The following is a 26,211-nucleotide window of genomic DNA, read 5'->3' as shown; positions in this document are numbered from 1 at the left end:
ATGAATGCTTTGCCAAAAAACGGGGAGGGAGCAAGGGAGGGAGGGAGCGAGGAAAGGGAGGAAGAGGGAGGGAGGGAGGGAGGGAGGGAAGAAAACCTTATTCCTACAGTAATCTATGTGGGCCACCTGCCTCCAGCACTTTATGAAACCAAGATTCAACAGGTATTTCTCCCAGTTTGGCACTGTTACAAGATTCAGACTGTCCAGAAGCAAAAGGACTGGAAATCTAAAAGACTATGCCTTTGTGGAGTTGAGTCTGAGGAGGTTGTCAAGATAGCTACAGAAACAATGAACAACGACCTTTTTGATGAAGACTCTTGCTATCAAATCCAGCAGTAAAACGTTATAATCAGAATCAGACACTTCTACAAAAGCTACAGATGGAGGTGATGCAAAAAGGAAGAAAAACTACTTATGAAGAAATTAGCTAAAAAATGAACTGATTATGATTTTCCTTCATTAACTTTACAGAAGGGAAAAATGTAGCAAGAACTGATCTCCAGAAGTCTGCAAATAGCCAGGTTTTACCTAAGGAAGAAGAAGAAAACTTGTAGTATAACCAAGAAGAAGAAAAAGTGGACTTTAGGTACTCATAACACTCGTAAGAATGGATAGCCAGGGGCCTACATCAGTTTTTACAGCAGCATATTTGGAGAGACAAAAATATGAAGCACCTGAAATGCACGATGATGATAAAGAAAATAAAACAGTTTGCAGACAGCCAATATCTGATCTAAAAGTAGAAACACAAGAGATTCAAACACCTGCATGTTCAGAGAAGAAGAAGCAACCAGTGATTCTGATATATAGTGTATATACATATAATGTTTCTGGAAAATGAGAAAAAAATTATAACCATACTTCCCCCCTAATCCTCACTCTTATTTTTCCTTTTAATTTTCGCAATAACATAATTTCAATTTAATTTATGATCATAATGTACCACAAACCATAATGGCTACCAAGTACAAAGTAGAAAGCCCTCTGTTTCACAGGAATATAGATGAGGGCTATAAACAATAATCAAATCATGAGATATCAGTTCCATTCTTATACTTTTTATTCTATATTAACTACCACATATCAGAGAAAATATGTGCTATTTGTCTCCTGGGGACTGGCTTATCTCACTAAGCTTTTCTTTTTATTCCTCTGAGTTATTTCAAGTGATCTGTCTTCAGATTCACTGATCCTTTATTTTCCTTGATGTATTTTATTATTGAACCCCTTTAGTGAGTTTTTCAGTTGAGTTATTGTGTTCTTCAATTCCATGATATATGAGTGTTACTTTTATTATTTTTCCTCTTTGTTGAAATTCCCTTATTTTGTGCATTTTCTCTTATTTTCGGCAATCATGTTCTGTGAGCTATTTTTGATTATCTTCCAGGTAAATCATATAATGCTGTTTCATTAGAGTCAGTCTGGAGATTTATCTTCTTTCATTGCTTAGAACACTTTTGCTCATTTCTTCAATCTCCCACCAATCTCTGTGTTGTTGTATGCATGCTAGACAAAGCAGAAATCTCTGGCCCTCACTGCTGGGTCTCATATGAAAGACCTACACAGCAGCCTGATCAGAGTCTTGGGGGAGTGGCCTCTAAAAACTCTTTCCCAAGGAAGAAACAGGAAACTGTGACTTTTTATACCCTCTGTGCTACACTTGGGTGGGGAGCTTTGTCATCAATCATCCCAAGCCCCTGTCTCCATTATCCCAAAGGTGGGGTGAAGCTATAATATGCCAACCTGTCAAGGCTTCAAAACTGGTGCTAGTTCTTTGAGCATCCATGGACTAACCATTTCCATTCTCAGAGGCAATCTGAGAGCTGGGCTTGTCATCTACTCACTTTGTGCTGAACAGAGATGAGGATCAATGGCATCTAATAGCCAATTGCCTCTACACTTCCTCAGGTGATTAGACTGCCCCAGACTCATCAAAGCTACAAAATTGTCAATCCTCTGAGTAGCATTCGCAAAGGTTGCAGAACTAGCTATATGAACCAACCCCTTCCCACCCCTAGGTAAAAATGGCAGCCCCTGTATTTCTTCCTGATCATATGAGCCTGTGCCAGTAGGAGAATATCTGGAAAGAAGGCATTCCAAATCTCCCTATCAGCTTCATGAATCTTATTTCATAATCTCCAAGGATACAGTTCGTATCAGTAACTTGTAATTACTATCGATATATCCATAAGTTATTGTTGGAATCAGTATGTTTATGGGAAAAGGAAAGAAAATGGCTTCCTAATATACTAGACTGCTAGTATCACTCCCAACTAAACATTTCAATAGCACTTCTAAATTACGCATTCATCAAGAAATAGTCAAAGGGAGAATTTTAATCAAACAGAAATAAAAATATAGTAAAATTTGTGCAATGCAGCTAAAATAAAGTTGAATGTAAAAGTATATCATTCTATACCAATATTAGTACAGAAACAAGTTCTGCAAACTAGAATGCAAAATAAACTAAAGCTATGTAAGCAAAGAGTGAAAGACAATACAATAGAAAACATGAAAATGACAAATAAAATAAAACAAGAAATTATTGAGAAGTCTAATAAAACCTGTAAAATTTATACCAGACTAATAAGTTTATAATAAAAGGAAAATCACAAATTACCAATATCACAAATGATAGGTACATTACTACAGATGCCAAAGACAATAATAATAAGTGAATATTATAAACAATTTCATGCCAAAATAGTTGGCATAAGATTAATTTATTAAAATAGGAAGCAATAATAGCCAAAGAAAAATATATAAAATATATTGTTCTATAAAGAAAAAATATGAAATGTATCATCAAACTACGTCACTACACACACACACACACACACCCCACACATTTTGAAGTAAGAATGCTTTCACTGTGGAATTCACCCAGCCACTTAATGAAGAAACAACACAAATTCTTCAAGCATTCTTCCTGAAAATTTAAGAAAAGGTGGCACTTCAAACATATGCGATGGGGGTGAATATTTGATGTAGTGGTTAAGATACCATTTAGGATGCCCATATCCTATATTAAAGTGCCTGCGTTTGAATTCCAGCTTTGCTCCTGATTACAACTTCCTGCAAATTCATACTCTGGAAGGCAGTTGGTGATAGGTCAAGTAATTTGATCCCTACAACTCACATTGGAGACCTGGATTGGGTTCCCAGTTCCCAGCTTCCACCTGGCCCAACCCTAGTTATTACACACATTCCTTTTAATAAACTAGTGTTTGAAAGATATGGGAGTGTGCATGTGTGTGTGTCTGTGTATTTGTGTGTGTGTTTGTCTATGTCTCTGTGCCTCTCAGATAAATGAAATAAATGAACATTAAAATTAAAAAAAACTTATACATGAAACAATTAACCCATATATAAAAACCAGAAGAATTCTACATACGGTAACCATGGATCATTTTACTCCTGCAAACTTAAATGCAAAAAATCTGAGCAATAAATAAAATCCCATGTGAGTGTCAGCAACCCAACTGCTAGAACCATTATCTGCAACCCCTTTCCTCACAGGGTGCACATTAGCAGGAAGCTGGAATGGGAAGTGTGCTTAAGACTTGGACCAGGCACTCTGATATGGGTTGTCGCATCTCATATAATTTCTTAACTACTGTATACAATAGCTGTCGTGTACATATTTTTGTATGAATGTTTTGAAAATGGTTATTCTTCTGATCCATGATCAATAATAAATTTCACTTATTTATTTTTTTCAATCAGTGTTTTATAGTTGTCAATGTGATATCTCTTCCCTTCTTAAATTTATTACCATTTTATTTTTTCTGAAGCTATTGTAAATAAAATCATTTTATTTGATAGTAAATTTTAGTGTGTAGAAAATTCAACTAATATTTATGTATTGGTCATTCTGGCGACAACATCAAGGCCAAATAGCGTTGTCACTGAGTCCACAAGAGGACAAGGCCATTTCTGCATCAGTATCTGGAACCCCAGTTGATTAACCTGCCACCTGGGTACAACCCTGCCTTCTCAAAACAGCCCTCCTCAGGTATTGGGGTCAACATGGATTTTATAACCTCCTACCTGGGCCTCATACCACACTCTGACAAAATAATTTTTGGTCATGGATGGCAGCCAAATTTTAGTTTCTATAGGGGGCAATGAACAAGGTATTCCATATTCTGTCATGTTGCTAATGTCACACACTGGGATACTTTTGATTAAGATTTATCTATTCTGTTTGCATTTTGCAACAACAATTTATGTATTATATAATTGAAGATAAGAAAAAAATCATTTTGCCATATATGTTTGTCTATTGATGCTCTTTCCTGTTGCCAAAATAACACTGTGGAATACCATCATATACTGAAACTGTATAGCATGAGTTGCACAATTTTATTCTTTATAAAAATAATTCTTCACAATCCTAGTTCATTTGCATTTCAATATAAATGGCAGAATTACCTTTCTGATTTCTACAAAATTACTACTGGAATTATATTAAGATTTTATTAAAAAGATTATATTGAGTGCATTAATACATTGTTTAAAATGGGGGTATTGAAAATATTAGAACTTTAAATACATAAAAACTATACTTCTTTCTTTATCTTATTTATTTTATTTAAGGTATACAAATTTCATGTATTTCATATATTCAGATTTAAAAATACAGTGATACTGCCAACCCTACCCTCGCTGCCACTCATGCTCCCACCCTTCCTCATCCTTATATTTCACCATTTGTTTAAATATTAATTTATAAGTGTTTTACAATTTTGTATACCAATTCTGGTCATAGTCTGTAAGATAAATACTTGGGTACTACAAAGTTATTTTGTTAGGGCAGCGCTGTGGTGTAGCAGGTAAACTGCCGCCTGCAGTGCCGGCATACCATATGGGCACCAGTTCGCGTCTTGGCTGCTCCACTTCCAATCCAGCTCTCTGCTATGGCCTGGGAAAGCAAGAGAAGAGCGCCCAAGACCTTGGGCCCCTGCACCCACATTGGAGACCTGGAAGAAGCTCTTGGCTCCTGGCTTTGGATCGTCACAGATCCGGCCATTGTGGCCATCTGGGGAGTAAACCAGTGGATGGAAGACCTCTCTCTCTATCTCTACCTCTCTCTCTGTGTAATTTTGACTTTCAAGTAAATAAATAAATCTTTTAAAAAAAGTGTCTTTGTGATAATATGTACTTTATAAATAGATTCCAGGTTTTTAATTAATAGATTATATAGAAATAAGTTTGGTTCTCCATATTAATCTTATATGTGTTGATCTGAAGTGTTCTAGTAGATTTTTGTTATTGTATTCAATTCTTTGGGATTTTCTACTAGACAGTTATATTATCTGTGAATAGAGCACTTTTTATTTCTTTTTACTTCATTAAGGCACTGGTTAGGACCTCTAATATGTTAATGAATACAGTGGGGAGAACTGTGTTTTTTCTTTTTTTTACCCTTTCCACCTTAGCCTTTTTCAGTCTTTTACCATTAAGTATGGTTTAACAAGTTTTATTGCATATGACCATAATGTAGTTGAAAAAATTTAATTCTATATCTAACTTGTTTACAGTTTTTTTTATCATGAAAGTATGTGAAATTTTATCATTTTTTTTCCTCTGCTCATTGAGATGATCATCTGATTATTCCTCTATTGACATAGTAAGCTGCATTGATTATTTTCTGAGTATTGAGTAAACTTTCAATTCACAATAAAATGCTTCAGTTGTCATTAGGTATTATTTTATATACCGTTAGATTACATTTGCAAACATAAAACTCTTAGACGAAAACAAAAGTACTTTATAACATGTATCTTGAAAATGATCTTTTGGATAGGACACCAAAAGTACAGGCAACAAAATAAAAAATAAAGAAGTGGGAAGGCAGTAAATGAAAATGTTTCTGACACATTCAACAAAATGAAAAGAACTCACAGAACAGGAGAAAAAATTGCAAACCATGTGTTTGATAAAGATATCATATTCATACTAAATAAAGAACTCATACAATATTTAGGAGTATTATGGTTTCTTGTCTTATATTGAATACAACCTATTGTAAGCAAAGAGACTAGATCTTTCATTTCTGCTCTCCTCCCACACAACACACAATGGTAATTATGTAACCTGACTCTCTTTACTGCAGTTTTCTGTTCTTCTTCACCCTACCATTCCTAATTTTCCCATATTACCTAGATTTTCATTTAGAGCTTTCCTTTCAACTCTCAAGAATAAAGTTTCTGATTGGCTAACATGAAGCACAAAGGCCCATTTAAGGCAAAGCTCTCGTGCCTGATGGTCTCATTGGCTGCTGGCCATCCCTCAGAAGGCTATTGTGGTCAATTGATTTTTGACCAAAATGTAAGGGCGATTAAGTAGATAAAGGATATTCTCTCCAATGTATTTTGCTGAATAAATGGATAACTCAAAGTAGATCACAGACTTAGAAAGTAAAATAACTCAAAGTAGATCACAGACTTAAAAAGTAAAATGTCAGACTATATAACTTCTAGAAGACATAGCAGAAGATTTTTGTGAACACAGGTTGGGTGAGATTTCATAGACAAAAAAACATAAAATAAATTAATAAAATAAAATAAACTTGGCCAGTGATGTGGCATAGTGGAGAAAGCTACCACCTGCAACACCAGCAGCCCACATAGGGACCAGTTTTTGTCCTGGCTGCTCCACTTCCCATCCAACTCCATGCTAATGGCCTAGTAAAAACTACAGGAGGATGTCTCAAGTACTTGGGCACCTGCTACCCACATGGTAGACCCAGAAGAACCTCCTGGCGTTGGCCTTGCTCAGCCCTGGCCATTGTGGGCAACTGAGGAGTGGCCCAGTGGATGGAAGATCTCTTTCTTTCCTTCTCTCTCTGTGACTCTTACTTTCAAATAAATAAATAAATAAATATTTTTAAAAAATAAACAGCTAAATTGAACTCACCAGAATTAAGAACTTCCACTCATTAAAAGACATTTAAGAGAATGAAAAGTGACAGAATGTGGTAATATCCTTGGAAAAATATATATCTTATGAAGAACGTGTATCTAAATCATATTTTAAACTCATAAAAAGCAGTAGGAAAGTTTATATCAATAGGTGCCTACATCAAGAAATTGGAAAGGCACCAAATAGATGAGCTTTCAATTCACCTCAAGGATTTAGAAAACCTACAGCAAACCAGACCCAAATCTAGTAGGAGAAGAGAAATAATTAAAATCAGAGAAGAAATCAACAGGATTGAATCCAAAAAAAACATTACAAAAAATCAGCCAAACGAGGAGCTGGATTTTTGAAAAAATAAACAAAATTGACACCCCATTGGCCCAACTAACTAAAAAAAAGAAAAGACCTAAATCAATAAAATCAGAGATGAAAAAGGCAACGTAACAACAGACACCACAGAAATAAAAAGAATCATCAGAAATTACTACAAGGACTTGTATGCCAGCAAACAGGGAAACCTATTAGAAATGGATAGATTCCTGGATACATGCAACCTTCCTAAATTGAACCAGGAAGACATAGAAAGCCTAAACAGACCCATAACTGAGACAGAAATTGAAACAGTAATAAAGGCCCTCCCAACAAAGAAAAGCCCAGGACCAGATGGATTCACTGCTGAATTCTACCAGACATTTAAATAAGAACTGGAGTCAGTTCTTCTCAAACTATTCAGAACAATCGAAAAAGAGGGATTCCTCCCAAATTCTTTCTATGAAGCCAGCATCACCTTAATTCCTAAGCCAGAAAAAGATACAGCATTGAAAGAGAATTACAGACCAATATCCCTGATGAACATAGATGCAAAAATCCTCAATAAAATTCTGGCCAATAGAATGCAACAACACATCAGAAAGATCATCCACCCAGACCAAGTGGAATTGATCCCTGGTATGCAGGGATGGTTTAATGTGCGCAAAACAATCAATGTGATACACCACATTAACAGACTGCAGAAGAAAAACCATATGATTATCTCAATAGATGCCGAGAAAGCATTTGATAAAATACAACACCTTTTCATGATGAAAACTCTAAGCAAACTAGGTATGGAAGGAACATTCCTCAATACAATCAAAGCAATCTATGAAAAACCCACAGCCAACATCGTATTGAATGGGGAAAAGTTGGAAGCATTTCCACTGAGATCTGGTATCAGATAGGGATGCCCACTCTCACCACTGCTATTCAATATAGTCCTGGAAGTTCTAAACAGAGCTATTAGGCAAGAAAAAGAAATTAAAGGGATACAAATTGGGAAGAAAGAACTCAAACTATCCCTCTTTGCAGATGATATGATTCTTTATTTAGGGCACCCAAAGAACAATACTAAGAGATTATTGGAACTCATAGAAGAGTTTGGCAAAGTAGCAGGGTATAAAATCAATGCACAAAAATCAACAGCCTTTGTATACACAGGCAATGCCACAGTTGAGGAAGAACTTCTAAGATCAATCCCATTCACAATAGCTACAAAAACAATCAAATACCTTGGAATAAACTTAACCAAGGATGTTAAAGATATCGATGATGAAAATGACAAAACCTTAAAGAAAGAAATAGAAGAGGATACCAAGAAATGGAAAAATCTTCCATGCTCATGCATTGGAAGAATCAATATCATCAAAATGTCCATTCTCCCAAAAGCAATTTATACATTCAATGCAATACCAAACAAGATACCAAAGACCTTCTTCTCAGATCTGGAAAAAAATTATGCTGAAATTCATATGGAGACACAGAACACCTCGAATAGCTAAAGCAATCTTGTATACCAAAAACAAAGCTGGAGGCATCACAATACCAGATTTCAGGACATACTACAGGGCAGTTGTAATCAAAACAGCATGGTACTGGTACAGAAACAGATGGATAGACCAATGGAACAGAATTGAAACACCAGAAATCAATCCAAACAACTACAGCCAACTCATATTTGATCAAGGATCCAAAACCAATCCCTGGAGTAAGAACAGTCTATTCAATAAATGGTGCTGGGAAAATTGGATTTCCACGTGCAGAATCATGAAGCAAGACCCCTACCTTTCACCTTACACAAAAATTAACTCAGCATCGATTAAAGACTTAAATCTACGACCTGACACCATCAAATTATTAGAGAGCATTGGAAAAACCCTTCAAGATATAGGTACCTTCAATGACTTCTTGGAAAATAACCCAAAAGCACAGGCAGTCAAAGCCAAATTTAACATTTGGGATTGCATCAAATTGAGAAATTTCTGTACTTCAAAAGAAACAGTCAGGAAAGTGAAGGGACAACCAACAGAATGGGAAAATATATTTCCAAACTATCCAACAGATAAAGGGTTGATAACCAGAATAAACAAGGAAATCAAGAAATTCCACAACATCAAAACAAACAACCCACTTAAGAGATGGGCCAAGGACTTCAATAGACATTTTTCAAAAGAGGAAATCCAAATGGCCAACAGGCACATGGAAAAATGTTCAAGATCACTAGCAATCAGGGAAATGCAAATCAAAACCACAATGAGGTTTCACATCACCCCAGTTAGAATGGCTCACATTCAGAAATCTACCAACAATAGATGCTGGAGAGGATGTGGGGAAAAAGGGACACTACACACTGTTGGTGGGAATGCAAATTGGCTAAGCCACTATGGAAGTCAGTCTGGAGATTCCTCAGAAAACTGAATATAACCCTACCATTCAACCCAGCCATACCACTCTTTGGAATTTACCCAAAGGAAATTAAATTGGCAAACAAAAAAGCTGTCTGCACATTAATGTTTATTGCAGCTCAATTCACAATAGCAAAGACCTGGAACCAACCCAAATGCCCATCAACAGTAGACTGGATAAAGAAATTATGGGACATGTACTCTATAGAATACCCATAGAATGGCAGATGTCCTAAACAGCACTCTGGCCTCAGAATCAGCCCTTAAGGCATGCGGATCTGGCTGAATAGCCCATGAGAGTATTTCAGGCATGGAAAGCCAAGACACTCTGGGGGGTAAAAAAAAAAAAAAAAAAACCTAAATGAAAGATCTCTGTGAGTGAGATCCCAGTGGAAAGAACAGGTCATCAAAGAAGGAGGTACCTTTCTCTGAAGGGAGGAGAGAACTTCCACTTTGACCATGGCCTTGTCTAAATATGATCAGAGTCGGTGAACTCAGGGGGCTTCCATAGCCTTGGCAGCTCATGACAAGAGCCTGGGGTGACTACTGAGGCCATAAACAAGAGTGTCAAATTGTTAAGTCAACAACAGGAGTCACTGTGCACTCACTCCTCATGTAAGATCTTTGTCCTTAGTGTGCTGTACATTGAGATTTAATGCTATAACGAGTACTCAAACAGTATTTTTCACTTTATGTTTCTGTGTGGGAGCAAACTGTTGAAATCTTAACTTAATGTATGCTAAACTGATCTTCTGTATATAAAGAGAATTGAAAAGGAATTGCGATGTGAATGGAAGGGGAGAGGGAGTGGGAAAGGGGAGGGTTGCGGGTGGGAGGGACGTTATGGGGGCAAGCCATTGTAATCCATAAGCTGTACTTTAGAAATTTATATTCATTAAATAAAAGTTAAAAAGTAACAAAAAAAAGAAAACAAACAGCTCAATAAAAATAGTCAAAATGTTTGCACAAATACCAGTAAAGAATAGAGATAAATTTCAAATGCCACATGAGTAGCTGTTTAATATGATTAGTCATTAAGGAAAGAAAAATAAAAGCATAGGCTATGACTTATTAGATGAATTTCAAAAAATGTCACCGGAAATACAAAAATTTTAGAAAGTATGTGAAGCAACTCTAACACTCATTCATTTGCTTTGTGAATATGAAGTGCTGTAGTTAACATAAGAAATTATTTGAGAGTTTCTAATAAAGTTAAATATCCAGTAAACATTTGATCCAGGTATTTATGCAAATGAAACAAAAACTTGTATTCATATAAAATCCTGTACATAACTGTTTACAGCAGCTTCGTTCATAATCATAAAAAACTGTAAACAACCCAAGTGTCCTTCCATTAACAGAGAACCATGCAATAGAATACCGGTCAACAGCAAAAAAAGAGCCAACTATTAACATGTCCACCAGTGTGAATGAATCACAAGGGCAATATGCTGAGTAAAAGAAGCTATATTCAAAAGAATATCTACTGTTCATTTAACATTTTGCAAAATACATAGCTATTAAGATAACAAACAGAACAATGATTGCTAGACCTGTATAGAATTGAGTAGGAAAGGGAATTGGGGAGATTTAAAAGTGTGAAGGAATTCTTATGTATTTATGATGCTGTTGGTTTTATGGCTACACATTTTTCAGAATCTGAAGAACTGTATACTTAAATTGATAAATTTTACTGTATATAAAAATATGTATTCATTTAAAATGGTACTGAATAGGTACTGTTTATTTTGACACTGTAGAGAAATTCTATCTCTAAGTAAATATTTTCTGAGGCTAAAAAGAAGCACATACAATTATTTCCATAGCCTTTGAAATGTGGAAAGATTTAGTTTTACTTTTGATAGCTTTATTATTTGGTTTTTACCATTCCCTGTATTATTAAACACATCTTTTCCATTAGGGGCTCACAAGCCATTGATTACAAGTATTTAGTATTCTCTCATATGAGGTGTTATAGTTGAAGAAAGTAGTATTTTTCATAAGCTCAGTATTAATTTAATTTACATAGTAAAAAAATGAGCACCTTAAGATCTACCACATACTGCAAGTTGTTCAATTATTCAAGATTTTATATATCAATGTTCATTCACTAGAATATCACTCTTTTACTTCAAAATGTAATAAAGAGACTGAACTCTTACCAGTTCACACTTGGATCCCAGTGTCGAATTTGCTCTTAATCCATTGGTAGGCCATAAATAAATGTTTTGCTTAGCATTCCAACCTGTAAAATAAATATTTATAAAAGTATTCATAGAATTCTCAAAGCTCAGTAAAATTTATGAATTATATTTTTATTGAAAAGGCATGTAGGCAGAAATCTGATTATCGATCCTTGCTTCAAATAATGTAGCTGCTATATTGCATATTATTACTCTATATAAGAACAAGTATACTGGTAAAATAGTTTTGAATATTAGCAGTTTAGATGTTCCCTCCCATTCTTATGACTCTTATTACAAATATTTAATAATCAAATTAGTGAGCATATTCATTAAAATAACAATTTTAAATACAAATCAATAACAACCAAACAAAATGCTCCTGTAGCTCTTTTCTCCTCTGAAAATAAAGCATGAAATGATTTGTTGTCAATCTACAAACCATAATCTGGAGCCGTCTTTTCTCAGTTGATGTGCTAGATTGTTGATAAAGGAAGGCATATTTCTAATTGCCAGTGGCCTTTGAACACAACAGAGGCCACTTGGTATCTCAGTAGTCTCCTCACATAGCCTGGGCAAGTAATCAAGAGAAACACACTGTTGACAGAAACTTAAATTAAGTGAGGTATTCTGCACTGATTTGCATTCCATCAAAGGTGCACCTACAAAGTGCATATTGGCTCAGAATACTTATAAGAATTCCAATGTTTAATATTTTCTAGACCAGAACAAGTAAGTCCTTGAAAGGCCAGCATAGCCAGAACATGAAATAAGATCTGGTGAATATATTTCTGTAGAATGGGTTAATTCTGCCTGCATATTAAAGTCAATATTCACATGGTATACACAGTATGTGGAGTTTTCTCACATTGTATGTCACCTTCCACAAATAAAACCTATTGGCTGAAATATAAGGGAAGTAATATTTTTCAAAAGAAAACCTATTAATTTAGATTCAAATATTGGCTATATTTCCAAAGAACTTCATGTCTTAGGTAAGTAATTTTCTGTCTCTGAGCTTTAGTTACCTCATTTGCAAAAATGAAAAGTATAAATAATTAATCTCCAATGTTAAAATTAAAGTTATTTAATCTAATAACTTTCTACAGCTTGAGAAAGGAAAAGGATGTATGTGCCACTAACAAATATTAGTCAAGAATCAATTCCCAGTTGTAAAACAATCTTCTTCCTGTCCCAAAGGTCCATTTGATTGCAACTTCTGCCTGAGCACAACCACAAATCAAATTCCATGCCCTCATTGCAATTCAGAGCCCATTAGAGAGAGGTACTAGATTAGTATCCAACCCCTATGCCTGCCATTTTCTTCCCAGTCTTTACTCAACAGTCCCAAAATTTTCAATAGAAAATAGAAATATATGCTTAGTAGTTCAAAAAGATTTGTGGATAATGCAAATCTTTAGGAATTTCATTCAAGCAGATTTCACTAAGCCCAGGCCCACATCAATATAATTTTTAATGTCAGACAAACCTTTCAGAATCTCAATGGTGTCAATGATTCTTGCCAATTCTTTACAAATGATATTTTAATCTACTTTTAAATGTGCCTAAGTTGTCTATAAAATTCAGAAATGGAACAAAACTACCAACTCTTACATAAACAACCCTATTCTACTTAATTGAGCAGCACTTTTTCTTTAACAGCAACAAAAAAGATCACATAGGTGAGGATATGCTTCTCAATTCTGATTCTGTTGAAAACAATAAGGATGTTGGGATAGACTGCTAGATTGAGTTACAGCTCATTGATAAGACAAAGACCTGTATAGGTTGAATACTCTTTACATAAAAAGCTTAGGACCAGAAGTGTTTCACATTTTTTATTTTGTGCCTTTCGGAACAGTGTGTGTGTGTGTGTGTGTGTGTGTGTGTGTATAATGAAATATCTTAGGGATGGCAACTCAAGTTTAAACATGAAATTCATTTAAGTTTCATATAAACTTATGCACAAGTCCTGAAGGTAATTTTATACCATACTTTCTATGCGCCTGTGTTTCGACTGTGACCTGTCATATAAGGCCAAATGTGGAATTTTCCACTTTTGGTATCATAGGAGTGCTCAAAATTTTTAGATTTTGAAAACACATGGGATGCAGGGTTTTCAATCAGGAATGTTCAATCTATACTCTGAATTTATCTATTAGGGCATCAGGCAATTAAATGGACAAAGAAAGGGAAGGAGATTATGCTTATCCTAGTTAAATCACTTTCTACACTAAGGAAACATACCATCTAATCAGGTGATGTTGACTGCAGGAATAACCACTTGAATAATACACTTCGGGAAATAGTGGTCATCTACCGTAATTTCCAGTGGGGCAATGGCACAGATGCACTCATTTTTTAACTAACCACTTTAACTTGAGGGCACTAGGAATATTCTTTGTTTCAGACAAATACAAAAATGTCTACCATGTACACTTTCTATAATCTGTTCAACATCAGAATTTCTACTAGGATACAAATGTTTTTCATCACAGAATTACTAACACGTTTAAAGATGTTGAAAACTACTTGTAAGACTCAAATCACACTTCAGTTACAAGCTATGGAGCTCCCGGGAATTTTTTTCTTCAGTGAGTGTCTTTAAGTTGTTGCTCATTGATCTTAGTGATAAGCATCAAGTTCCATTTCCAGGAATAACAAGGGGGAGGGTGAAGATTGATATTTATCCCTGAGAATTAGCCAAAAATGAATGCATGCACACCTGGCAATTATGATGATCAGGCCTCTACTGCATGCTTAGGTCTCAATTTTAACTAGGTTCTTTTGAAGCCCAAACAAATCTGTATCTCCTGTGGTCCCCAGGACATGCCATATCAAAGTAATATATCTATGGGAGAAACACTAAAAAACCATCTCAGAGAGAAATTGTTTTCAAATGAACTTTAAATGTTCTTGTTCTTTCCCGAAAGGAGTAGGATGCATGACCCAGAAAGTATTGAATATAGCTGACTTCAATTGAAATGGGCAGACTGGGAGACAGGGAATAGAAATAGATCTATCCAAAGACGTGCAAGGCATTGGATGATTGGCGTCTGAGATTACAGAAAGACATAGATACAGGGTATGGGAGGAAGCCTAAATTCCCAAGCAGAACTCATTTAAAGGATAGTTAAAAGTGCTTATTATACCAGATATACATGTACTGAAATGTACCCCAGAAATAAGTACAATTTCGGAGTGAGGGAGGCAGGGTGGGTAAGGTGGTAAGTATCACTATGCTCTTAAAACTCTATATATGAATTACATGAAATTTTTTCCCTTTATAAAGAATTAAAGAACAATTTTAAAAAGCCTTTTAAAAATGAAAATGGTTTCTTAGGCAACCAGTGAACATGATAAGAAGGAAATTAACATGAAATGATTGGCAGGTTCACTAACTCATTCAGTTAGAGGAAATGCAGGAATAGTTGATACCCGTAAGTTATGGCAGGAAAGTCAGTATACTGACAGATATAAAGAAGATCTCTTTTACATTTTTAGTATCCTAGTATTTAAGACTCAAGTATCAGAGAATGTAAACTAAAAGCTAAGCATGGGTGTCATCCTAGGAGAGCAGTCAATAAACTTTTACTGTAAACGATTAGATAATAAATAATTTAGGTTTTATATGTTATACAATCTCTAACTATTCAACTCTGCCTTTGTGGCACAAAAGCAGCAAAGACAATAGACAAACCAATGGACACTGTTGTGTTACAGAAAAAAAAAAAAAACTTTATTCACAAAAAACACTTTGAATCCTGTCCTTAAGGGTCTTGGAAATGCTTTACAGATTATAGAACAACTTTAATTGTTTAAGAGGAAATGGTTCTGATTGTTAAAACTGGAGAATGATAGGAATTAATGTTTTAGGAACAAGGTCCAGTTATCATAATTATGATATGAGATCAAGGCTGGTACAACAACAAAGACAACACAATAGTCACAGAATGTTTGCCGATTGCTATGGAAAGTCCTGGGTCCTGTACTAAGGTGATTTATAGAGTTTGGGGCAACGTTGAACCTACAATTGTGCAAAACCAGAAGGCACAGCAGTAAGAAGGAAGAAAGAAAATATTTTGAACCAGACCAGGTCTAACAAAAAAAGCCTGAGACAGCTCTCTGTATTTGTTCTTTCCAATATTCTCTGTATACAGATTTTGCTGAATGCCAATATAGACATATATGTAAGTTATGTCCTTAGGAAAGCACAATTTAACTGCTGGAAAAAGCAAAGGAACTAAAATCATATGACTATCAATTCCAAAGCCTCTGCTTTATTCTTGTAATCAGTGTGTTGCACTATAAAATGATAATTGTAATCCCTGACCAACTTTTTTTCTCATAGTTTTTTTATGAGGATTAAATGAAATAATAGATGTGAACATTCCTTGTAAACATTAAAGTTTTAACCTATCCTGGTTGATGATCAAATTTATGATAAGCAATACATTGGTGAAGTCATGAAATGCTCTCAATCTCTGTATTCTTGTTAAATAATTAAATTTAGTCTTTTAAAAAACTCATGACTGGTGCATAGGGAGATTACTGATGCCATAAACAGGAGTGTCAATTTGTAAAGTCAACAACAGGAGTCACTGTACACTTACTCCTCATGTAGGATCTCTGTCCTTAATGTGCTGTACATTGAGACTTAATGCTATAACGAGTACTCAAACAGTATATTTCACTTTGTGTTTCTATGGGGGTGCAAACTGTTGAAATCTTTACTTAATGTATACTAAACTGATCTTCTGTAAAAAAAAAAAAAAAAAAGAAGAAATTATCAATTCCCAACTTGACTCTCACTGGGATTAAACATGACAATAGGTCTGATCTGATTTCATCATCATTTAAAAAATCATCTATTATTTTTCACTTTATGTTTCTGTGTGGGAGCAAACTGTTGAAATCTTTACTTAATGTATGCTAAACTGATCTTCTGTATATAAAGAGAATCGAAAATGAATCTTGATGTGAATGTAAGGGGAGAGGGAGTGAGAAAGGGGAGGGTTGCGGGTGGGAGGGACGTTATGGAGGGGAAAGCCATTGTAATCCATAAGCCGTACTTTGGAAATTTATATTCATTAAATAAAAGTTTAAAAAAAGAAAATGTATTAAAAAAAAAAAAAGAAAACAAGGAAGTGACTTGATAAATTCATCTTAAGGAGTGAATTGTCTTTTTAAATTAATCCAAAACTTGGCAAATATGGAAATTGATGTTATTCTCATAACAAGGAGACACCCACTATTCCGTTAAGAACTTGAAATGGTGGTAAATGGGAGATTGTAGTCAGTTGTGATGTGACGCTATTTGCCTCAAAGACCTCCCCCACCCTGCTGTCTACCAGTATTGAAGAAATCAAGAAAACTCTGTTTCTACATCTTTTCATTGGTGCCAATTCCTGTGCCTTCAGGCTGTTGAGGCAGGTGTTGAAACACAAAGGCAGTGATTGTAGCCTTGGGTGGCCAGCTCTCTCCAGGACCTGAACAATTGTACAGGCAGTCTGGGACTAGCGAATTAAATCCATCCATCAGCCTCCTTGCACCACACTGAGTAACTGCTTCTGCTGACAACAGTGAGAATTGAGCTCACACAAGGGAAATGGAAATGCAATATTGGAGATTTAAAATTAGGTACCATTTCAGGAAACAGTCTGGTAAAGAAGAGAACCATTATTCTATCAGATTGTGAAGCCACACTCGGGCTTTGCCTAGAGATATGGCCTCATTTGTCAGGAAAAGTATTGATAGCCTATGAACTTACAAGAAGAAAAAGGGTTGAGAGCTTTTAATGTTTTAGGCAGACATGAAAGAATTAAGCAGGCCAGCTTTGGTACCTCCCAGTACCAAGCAGGCCAACTTTAATTACCAAGAGCAGCTATCTTGTCTACATACTTGCTGTGCTGTTTAATCTGCAATCCCAGGTGTCCCAGCCTCCCTATTTGTCAGCCTGTTCCACTTTTATGGAGAGGCAAAAGATGTCACTGCAACCAAGCTGGTGATCTATTTCCCAGCTCAGTCTCTGCACATTCATTTTTTCATTACAAGGAGAATCAAAAACAATAATCCTGGGAAATTAATTAATATAAGGCAGTGTGGATGCTTAGCCAAATGCATTGCCGTGCAATCCCTGCTTCTGACCCAGCTACAAAATTGAGTCAGATACATCTTCATATTCATTTTCTTCCCAGATGCCAAATCAGTCACAGTTCTCCACTTCTCTATGAGACTTCCAGGAAAGCTTCATCTCCATTCTGTTTATGACTGTACACTCTTTCATAAGGAGAGATTCTAAGCCTACTAAATACTGCCGCTCCACTCAAACCAAATTCTAAAGGTACTTGCCGCATGCGATACTTGAGTATAAGAAACAGTTCATGTAATATTTTGCGATTTCAGAAGCAAACTTAACAAATCACCTTATCAGATATATATAATACTATGATGAATCTACTAATGACTTACATGGGATGCTGTGTTGTTATCTCATTCATTTGTTTACAAAAATTATTGAGACCCTTCTATGTTCCTTTGTGTCATCCACTGTGCTTGGTGCTGTGAGTACAATAGTGTTATATGATACGGTAACTTTTCTGATAGAGCTTGGCACAGAGTGCCCTGAAAATACAGAAGAAAGATACATGTAGCACAACAGTTCTGGAAACCTGAGTGTAAAAAGAAAGCACTAACTTGGCAGAAAGTGAAGGCTGAAATACCAAACTTTCCTTTTCCATGATTTAATAAGCACCAGTACTGACAGAAATTGTGCTGTCTATAACCACTTGTTTCAGGTTTCTACTGTTAAATATAGATTTCATAATCTAGATCATATTTTTCCAAAGGAACTGTCTTCAAAAATAGAAACTGTCTCTATATGCACTTTACAACATGGTAGCTACTAACAATTTCTAATTTTACTAAATGTAATTAATTTAAAATTTAATATAGTAGCCACATATAGACTGTGGTTACCATTTAGACAGCTAGACAGCACAGGTCTAGATAGCTCTGTTAGGATGGAAAGGTGAAAGGCATATGGATCCTCCATATATGCCAAGTTGAATGAATGAATTACTACCTTAGTTATAGCACTACCTAATAAATTTTGACCAGCCATTGTACACTCCAGAGGGAAGGCTTATGTCTGTTTAAATCACCCATATGCCTCAGTATCTATAACAGAGACTGACACATATTAGATGCTCAGTAAATATTGAATGAATGAATGAATGAATGAATAATCAATCTTTAGAATCAAGCAAGATTGTCAGACTGCATTATTTTCACTCTGTTTTTTAGGGAAGCTGTATGACCTTGGAAAACATCTTACAACAGGCAGTTATTTAAAATTTAAGATGTATGTTGCAAATTTGTTTGTCTAGGTTTCAGTCTCCAAGAGTAAAAGTGGCTTGAATTTTATGGTATCTAAGGTCCATTTCATCTCTAATGCTTTAAGAATCAATGAAATTATATGTGCCACTGCAAAAGCTAATCCCAAACCCTACTTTTTATGGTTTTACTGCCAATGCCAATTTTAAGAACTTTATCTAGTTACACTTGGACTTCTGAATCTATTGAATCGATCATTCCTTCTTTCATTCCTTTCTTTCATTCTCCAGTCTACCACCATCACTACTAGATTAATCTTTAAATTGAGAAGATATTATATAGGAAATGGAAACAAATTAGAGTTATGGGTAAATAGAATGATTGAAATCCAAAATCCTGATTATGAAATTCAAAGTCATCTCAATCTGATTTGACCTATTTTTCCAACATTATTTCCCATTAAGCAATTCACGTTTTAAAATAAAACCTAATACATCCTAACATCCCTAATATAATAGGATTTCTTACCATGTCAAAATATGACTAGAATTTTACTTTTCCCATACAGATGTTGTCTCTGTTACTGAGATTTTACCATTTTTGAAACTTGGAATCCTAAAGATACATAAATGTCACCTTCTCCAATTAGGCATTTCCTGGTTGTCCACAAATAGCTGAAACAAATTGCTTACTAATATGTGCATACTTCAAAAAGCTCATGGAAAATGAAATGAAAACTAAGTTTATTTTAGTGTAAAAATTTTGAAATCCATGACAAGAAGTACCATTTTCAAAGTACAAAAGTGGTAATATTAAAAGTGACATGGCAGTATATTCACATGACTACTTCTAATGCAGAATCAAAATAGTACAGTTTTTGTAGAAGCAAGAGAGATATCTGCTACCTATAGCTTGAGGTTCATTCACAGACTTCAAGAGATCAGTGTTAGTATCTGCATCTTTCTAGGCCTAAATCTAAATTTGTGATTTGTGTTATTCTCCTATAGGATACATAATACATATGAGAAGCATAGAAAAAGTTCATAGAAATTACAAATTATCAAAATAATTTTTGATAAACACCTGGTCTGGGCATTTTTATTTGTTATTAAATTTCAGCGGATTTTCCAGAGGGTTTTTTTTTTTTTTCATGAAAGCCTATTCCTATAACACACTATGTAAACAGAAAAAAAGGGTTCTGCAGCCAAATAAACTTTAGAAATTCTTCATGGGTATAAATCTCTCTGTAACATCTCAATTTGGGGCTGGCACTGTGGCGTAGCAGGTAAAGTCACTGCCTGCAGTGCTGGCATTCCCATATGGATGCTAGTTCAAGACCTGGCTGCCCCACTTCCTATCCAGCTCCCTGCTAATGCACCTGTGAAAGCAGTGGAAAGTGGTCCAAGTCCTTGGGCTCCTGCACCCACGTGGGAGACCTAGAGGAAGCTCTTGGTTTGTGGCTTCCAATCAGCCCATCTCTGGCCATTGCAGCTATTTGGGGAATGAACCTACAGAAATCTTTAAAAAAAAAAATCCCAATGTTGGGGCCGGCGCTGTGGCACAGCAGGTTAATGCCCTGGCCTGGAGCGCCGGCATCCCATATGGATGCCAGTTCAAGACCTGGCTGCTCCACTTCCAATTCAGCTCTCTGCTGTGGCCTGGGAAAGCAGTGGAGGACGGCCCAAGTCCTTGGGTCCCTGCACCTACGTGGGAGACCCGGAAGAGGCTCCTGGCTCCTGGCTTCGGATCAGCTCAGCTCCAGCTGCTGCGGCCATCTAGGGAGTGAACCAGTGGATGGAAGACACCTCTCTCTCTCTCTCTCTCTCTCTCTCTGCCTCTCTTCTCTCTGTGTAACTCTGACCTTCAAATAAATAAATAAATAAACAAATCTTTTAAAAAATTCCAATGTATAAGACTTCAGGATTTCGGAGAGCTTTTAACAAATTAACAAAATTTATTTAACCAAGACATTTGAAATTTTGAGTAACTATGGATCTTTATTTTTTGCAGTCTATCTGTTAACATTCTATGGCACATTGCAGTATAATGGAACACCATTTAGGAAACACAAACAAGATATTCAATTTAAATATATCTGAAGAGAATTGACATTTAGACTCAGTTACTATTCAGACATTCTTGTATTTTATTAATTGATTCCAAACATTTGCAAGATTAAACAATTACTGTGGCCCTTTTCCAGCCCATTCTGTATTAATATTAGGGGACAGATATGACGAGTTGGGAATATGGAGACAAATGAGATATGGCCACTGCCTGCCAAATCTCTAGATTCTGGATGTCTAAAAATTTCCCTGCCAGTTTTCCAAAAACAATGAATTACTGGAAAATATAACACATCCTGCAATTAAATATTGAAAAAAAGACCCAGAATGTTGGCTCAGTACAATGTTGTGTTGGTTTTTGTGGTGGTTGTTTTCTGACATTGTTCTTACAATGATTATATGGTTGAATGGACATAATTTGGGAAAAGGGATTAAAGAATCTGTAACTTAGTACTGTGAAAACAGAAGGGGATATTGACATGGCATGAAGAAGAGAGGGAATGAGATAATCATACCCCTGAGAATTATAAAGCCTCAGTGTGTGTAAAGCATCTAATGGCTCCAAGATGTGATTATCTTCTGGTAACCACACCACCTGGAATTGCATAATTACTATTCTCCAAGTCTCAAAGAAAAAACTGTATGCAAAGACAAACAAGTTGGCTTGGCAGTTTGGAAATCATGAGGGCTCTGCTTGAACAGCAGTCAGAGCTGATTCATGCAATTTGGAAAGGAGACCTCAGTGTTCAACAAACATAATAAACATGAAGTTTATTTATTGCTCCAATGTTTCATAAATATCATTTATTTTGGAAGGAGAGCATAACAGCAGAGTAGTAGGGAACAATTAGCACTGTTAGCAAAATAAAATGGAGACTTCCTGAGAAAGGCTGGTAACGAAGGTTGTGGCTGCATTCTCTAGTGACAAAGCTGTGATCCATTTACACTTAAACTTTTTTATACAAGGCTAATATCTCCAAAATACATTTTATTGGGAGTAGACATTTAGATTAGCAGCTAAGTTGTCCATGTACCACATTAGAGTGCCTGAGTTGGCATTCTAGCTCCGGCTCCTGACTCCAGTTTCCTGTTCATGCAGACCCTGGAGGTAGAGGTGATGGCTCAAGCAAGTGAGCTCCTGCCATGAACATGGGATTGAATTCCTAGCTCCTGGCTCTGGCCCCAGCACAGCCACTGCTGTTATAGTCATTTGTGGGAATGAATTAGTGGACAGAAGTACTCTGTCTTTCTGTCTCTTTCTGCCTCTCAAAATCTTAAAAATAAATTTAAAATTATTTATGTCATCTTATTTTACCAAGTCACGCTTTGTACCTTTTTTTCACTGTGTAAGTTAGTCAAGCCAAAGCAGCAGCCCTGCATGTCATAAAACTAGGACCGTGTTTAAACCTCTGAAAACTGAGAATGTAGTCTGAACAAACAATATATATTATAATTTTTAGAAATTCATTGTCATTTAGTTATTAGTTCAGCAATTCATTTTCCTTATTTTTTATTATGGTGTATTCATTAAGCCACTTTGGACATTTCTTTTTTTTTTCTTTCAAACTTTTATTTAATGAATATAAATTTCCAAACTACAACTTATAGATTACAATGGCTCCCCCCCCATAACGTCCCTCCCACCCGCAACCCTCCCCTTTCCCACTCCCTCTCCCCTTCCATTCACATCGCAATTCCTTTTCAATTCTCTTTATATACAGAAGATCAGTTTAGCATACATTAAGTTAAGATTTCAACAGTTTGCTCCCACACAGAAACATAAAGTGAAAAATACTGTTTGAGTACTCGTTATAGCATTAAATCTCAATGTACAGCACACTAAGGACAAAGATCTTACATGAGGAGTGAGTGCACAGTGACTCCTGTTGTTGACTTAACAAATTGACACTCTTGTTTATGGCCTCAGTAGTCACCACAGGCTCTTGTCATGAGCTGCCAAGGCTATGGAAGCCCCCTGAGTTCACCGACTCTGATCATATTTAGACAAGGCCATGGTCAAAGTGGAAGTTCTCTCCTCCCTTCAGAGAAAGGTACCTCCTTCTTTGATGACCCCTTCTTTCCACTGGGATCTCACTCGCGGAGATCTTTCATTTAGTTTTTTTTTTTTTTTTTTCCCCCAGAGTGTCTTGGCTTTCCATGCCTGAAATACTCTCATGGGCTTTTCAGCCAGATCCGCATGCCTTAAGGGCTGATTCTGAGGCCAGAGTGCTGTTTTGGACATCTGCCATTCTGTGGGTCTGCTGTGTATCTCACTTCCCATGTTGGACCATTCTCTCCCTTTTTGATTCTATCAGTTAGTATTAGCAGACACTATTCTTGTTTATGTGATCCCTTTGGCTCTTAGTCCTATCATTATGATCAATTGTGAACAGAAATTGATCACTGGGACTGGTGAGATGGCATTGGTGTATGCCACCTTGATGGGATTGAATTCGAATCCTCTGGTATGTTTCTAACTCCACCGTTTGAGGTAAGTCAGCTTGAGCATGTCCCGAATTGCACATCTCTTCCATCTCTTATTCCCACTCTTACATTTAACAGCGATCATTTTTCAGTTAAGTTTCAGCACTTAAGAAGAATTGTGTATTGATTACAGTATTCAACCAAAAGTATTAAGTAGAACAAACAAAAAAAAATACTAAGAGGGATAACATATCAAGTTGCTCATCAATAGTCAGGGTGAGGGCTGATCAAGTCACCATTTCTCATAGTGTTCATTTCACTTTAACAGGTTTCCTTTTTGGTGCTCACTTAGTTGTCACCTATCAAGGAGAACAAGTGGTATCTGTCCCTTTGGGATTGGCTTATTACACTCAGCCTAATGTTTTCCAAATTCCTAACAGGGATTACTTTTCAGTTAAAATTTAAACACCTAAGAATAATTGTGTGTTAATTACAGAGTTCAACCAATGGTACTAGAACAAAAAAAAAAATACTAAAATGGATATCCTCCCTGGGTTAAAGGCTGTCTGATTGGTGTGGAGACTAGTATAATTTATAAAATGAACCAAGAGGGACAGAGTGTGAGGAAAGACACTAAACCACCCAATGAACTTGGCATTAACAGTTGACAACTAAAAGAATATTTGCAAATATTCGGGGAGAAGGAAACATTCCAATTATAAAACTCCTGTAACATTTTATATACACTTTCACTTCTATTCCTTCTCTCTGTATCTGAATTGATGTCCCATGAAATTCTATAATACTCTAGCTTACAGACAGAGACTACATCATGAACTCCAAGAGAATTCTAAATCCTGATAATTCTACATATTTCCTGTCAGATCTCATCTTTGAAGAAAACTTCAGCAATGCCATCACTGTTGCCCCCAAGATTATACTTAATAACTTATAAGAATTTGGCTGTATTTGATTCTACAAAAAGATCTTATGTTTTATCACAGTAACAAGGTATTATAAACAAATTGATTTTAACTGTTAAAAATTCTTACAATTCAAGATGGCGGAATAGTGAGGGTGCGCACCGATAGTCCGGGCAAACATAGTTTAATAAAAGTGGTGTTACTGTAGCCTCAGGAATAGGCTCAGGAAAAAATTGCAGAGGAAATTCTCCCGGATCTAGTGGATGTGACACAGAGGACCTACGGGGAGAGCAAGGTCACCCACTGCGTGGAAGCCGAGCCGTAGAAGCTGAGCTGCAGAGTCTGCGCGCCAGCGCTGGAAGGGGAGGTGAGACAAAAACCTCAGTAACCCAAGACATTGGCGGGGAAAGACAGAAAGAGCCTACAGGGAACGAGGCCTGAAGCCCCACTGGGGAAAGTTCACCAGGCTGACTGGAGGAGAGAAAAAAACGAATAAATAGGGGGAAATGGCAGGGACATTAGCCTCTCCACTCACCTTACAAAGATGAGCAAGACAAAGAGCAGACACCATTTTACATATGTAAAGCGGCGCCCACCGTTAGCCAAGCAGAAAAACCTGACTCTGATGGGGAGAAATAACAGGAGGTTAAGACCTAGTGAAAGTGTGGAGCTAACGAACTGAGACTGTGAAAATCTGAGGGGGGGCCAGAGAACTCACCGAGTACACAAAATCGGTAACCTTGGCAACCCGGTGAGAGACTGCGGAGAAATTTGAGACCACACTGAGGGCTGAATAAACTCTTTGTTTGGTCCCAGGGGTAAGCAGATGAATACCCACAGGGGCCAGATTTCATATATCAACTACCCTCAATTCCATTCAGCTGTGTGGAATTACTTCCCAATTGAGTCAAAAACAAAAGAGAGAGAGAGAGCAGGGAGCAAGAGAACAATCTGGGTGATTCACTTTGGCACACCCTTAACCCTGAAGAACCAAACAGAGCTCTCTGGCCACACCCATCACAGCCTCTAAGGATCCATCAAAAGCAGACAGTCCACTTAATCTAGAGTCATAGTATAACGAGAAAAAACACCACAGCGAAGAAACCAAAGAATATCTCCACAATGTCAAACAAACGCAGAAACCGAGGTAATTAGAACAAGGAAGACACTATGATGCTCCCAAATGAAAAATACACCCCAATTCAAGATTATGAAGATGATGAGATAGAAGGAATTCCTAGAAGTGGATCTAAAAAATGATAAGAACATTAAGAAGTTCTCAAAAACAAATTCTTGAACTACAGAAATCCTTAATGGACAAGATAGAAAATCTCTCTCGTGAAAATGAAATATTAAGGAGGAATCAAAATGAAATGAAACAACTAGTAGAACATGAAACTGTGATAGTGATGAGAAATCATAATGAAATGAAGAATTCAATAGATCAAATGACAAACACATTAGAGAGCCTTAAAAAGAATGGGTGAAGCAGAAGAGAGAATATCGGACTTAGAAGACAGAGAAGAGGAAAATATACAGTCAAACCAAAGAAAAGAAGAGGAAATTAGAAATCTCAAAAACATTGTTGGGAATCTACAGGATACTATTAAAAAATGCAACACTTGGGTACTAGGAG

The 26,211-nt window shown here is 36.2% G+C and overlaps 1 pseudogene; it reads left to right on the top strand.

Annotated features, from left to right (window-relative positions):
* On the top strand, window positions 1-24,607 carry LOC127484824 (MKI67 FHA domain-interacting nucleolar phosphoprotein pseudogene; annotated as a pseudogene).
* Window positions 24,608-26,211: the final 1,604 nt, after the last annotated feature.

This window comes from Oryctolagus cuniculus, chromosome X (assembly GCF_051225735.1).
Source record: "Oryctolagus cuniculus isolate XC-2025 breed Fujian yellow rabbit chromosome X, ASM5122573v1, whole genome shotgun sequence".
In the NCBI taxonomy this organism is placed as follows: Eukaryota; Metazoa; Chordata; class Mammalia; order Lagomorpha; family Leporidae; genus Oryctolagus; species Oryctolagus cuniculus.
This window is presented reverse-complemented; position numbering and strand designations above follow the sequence as displayed.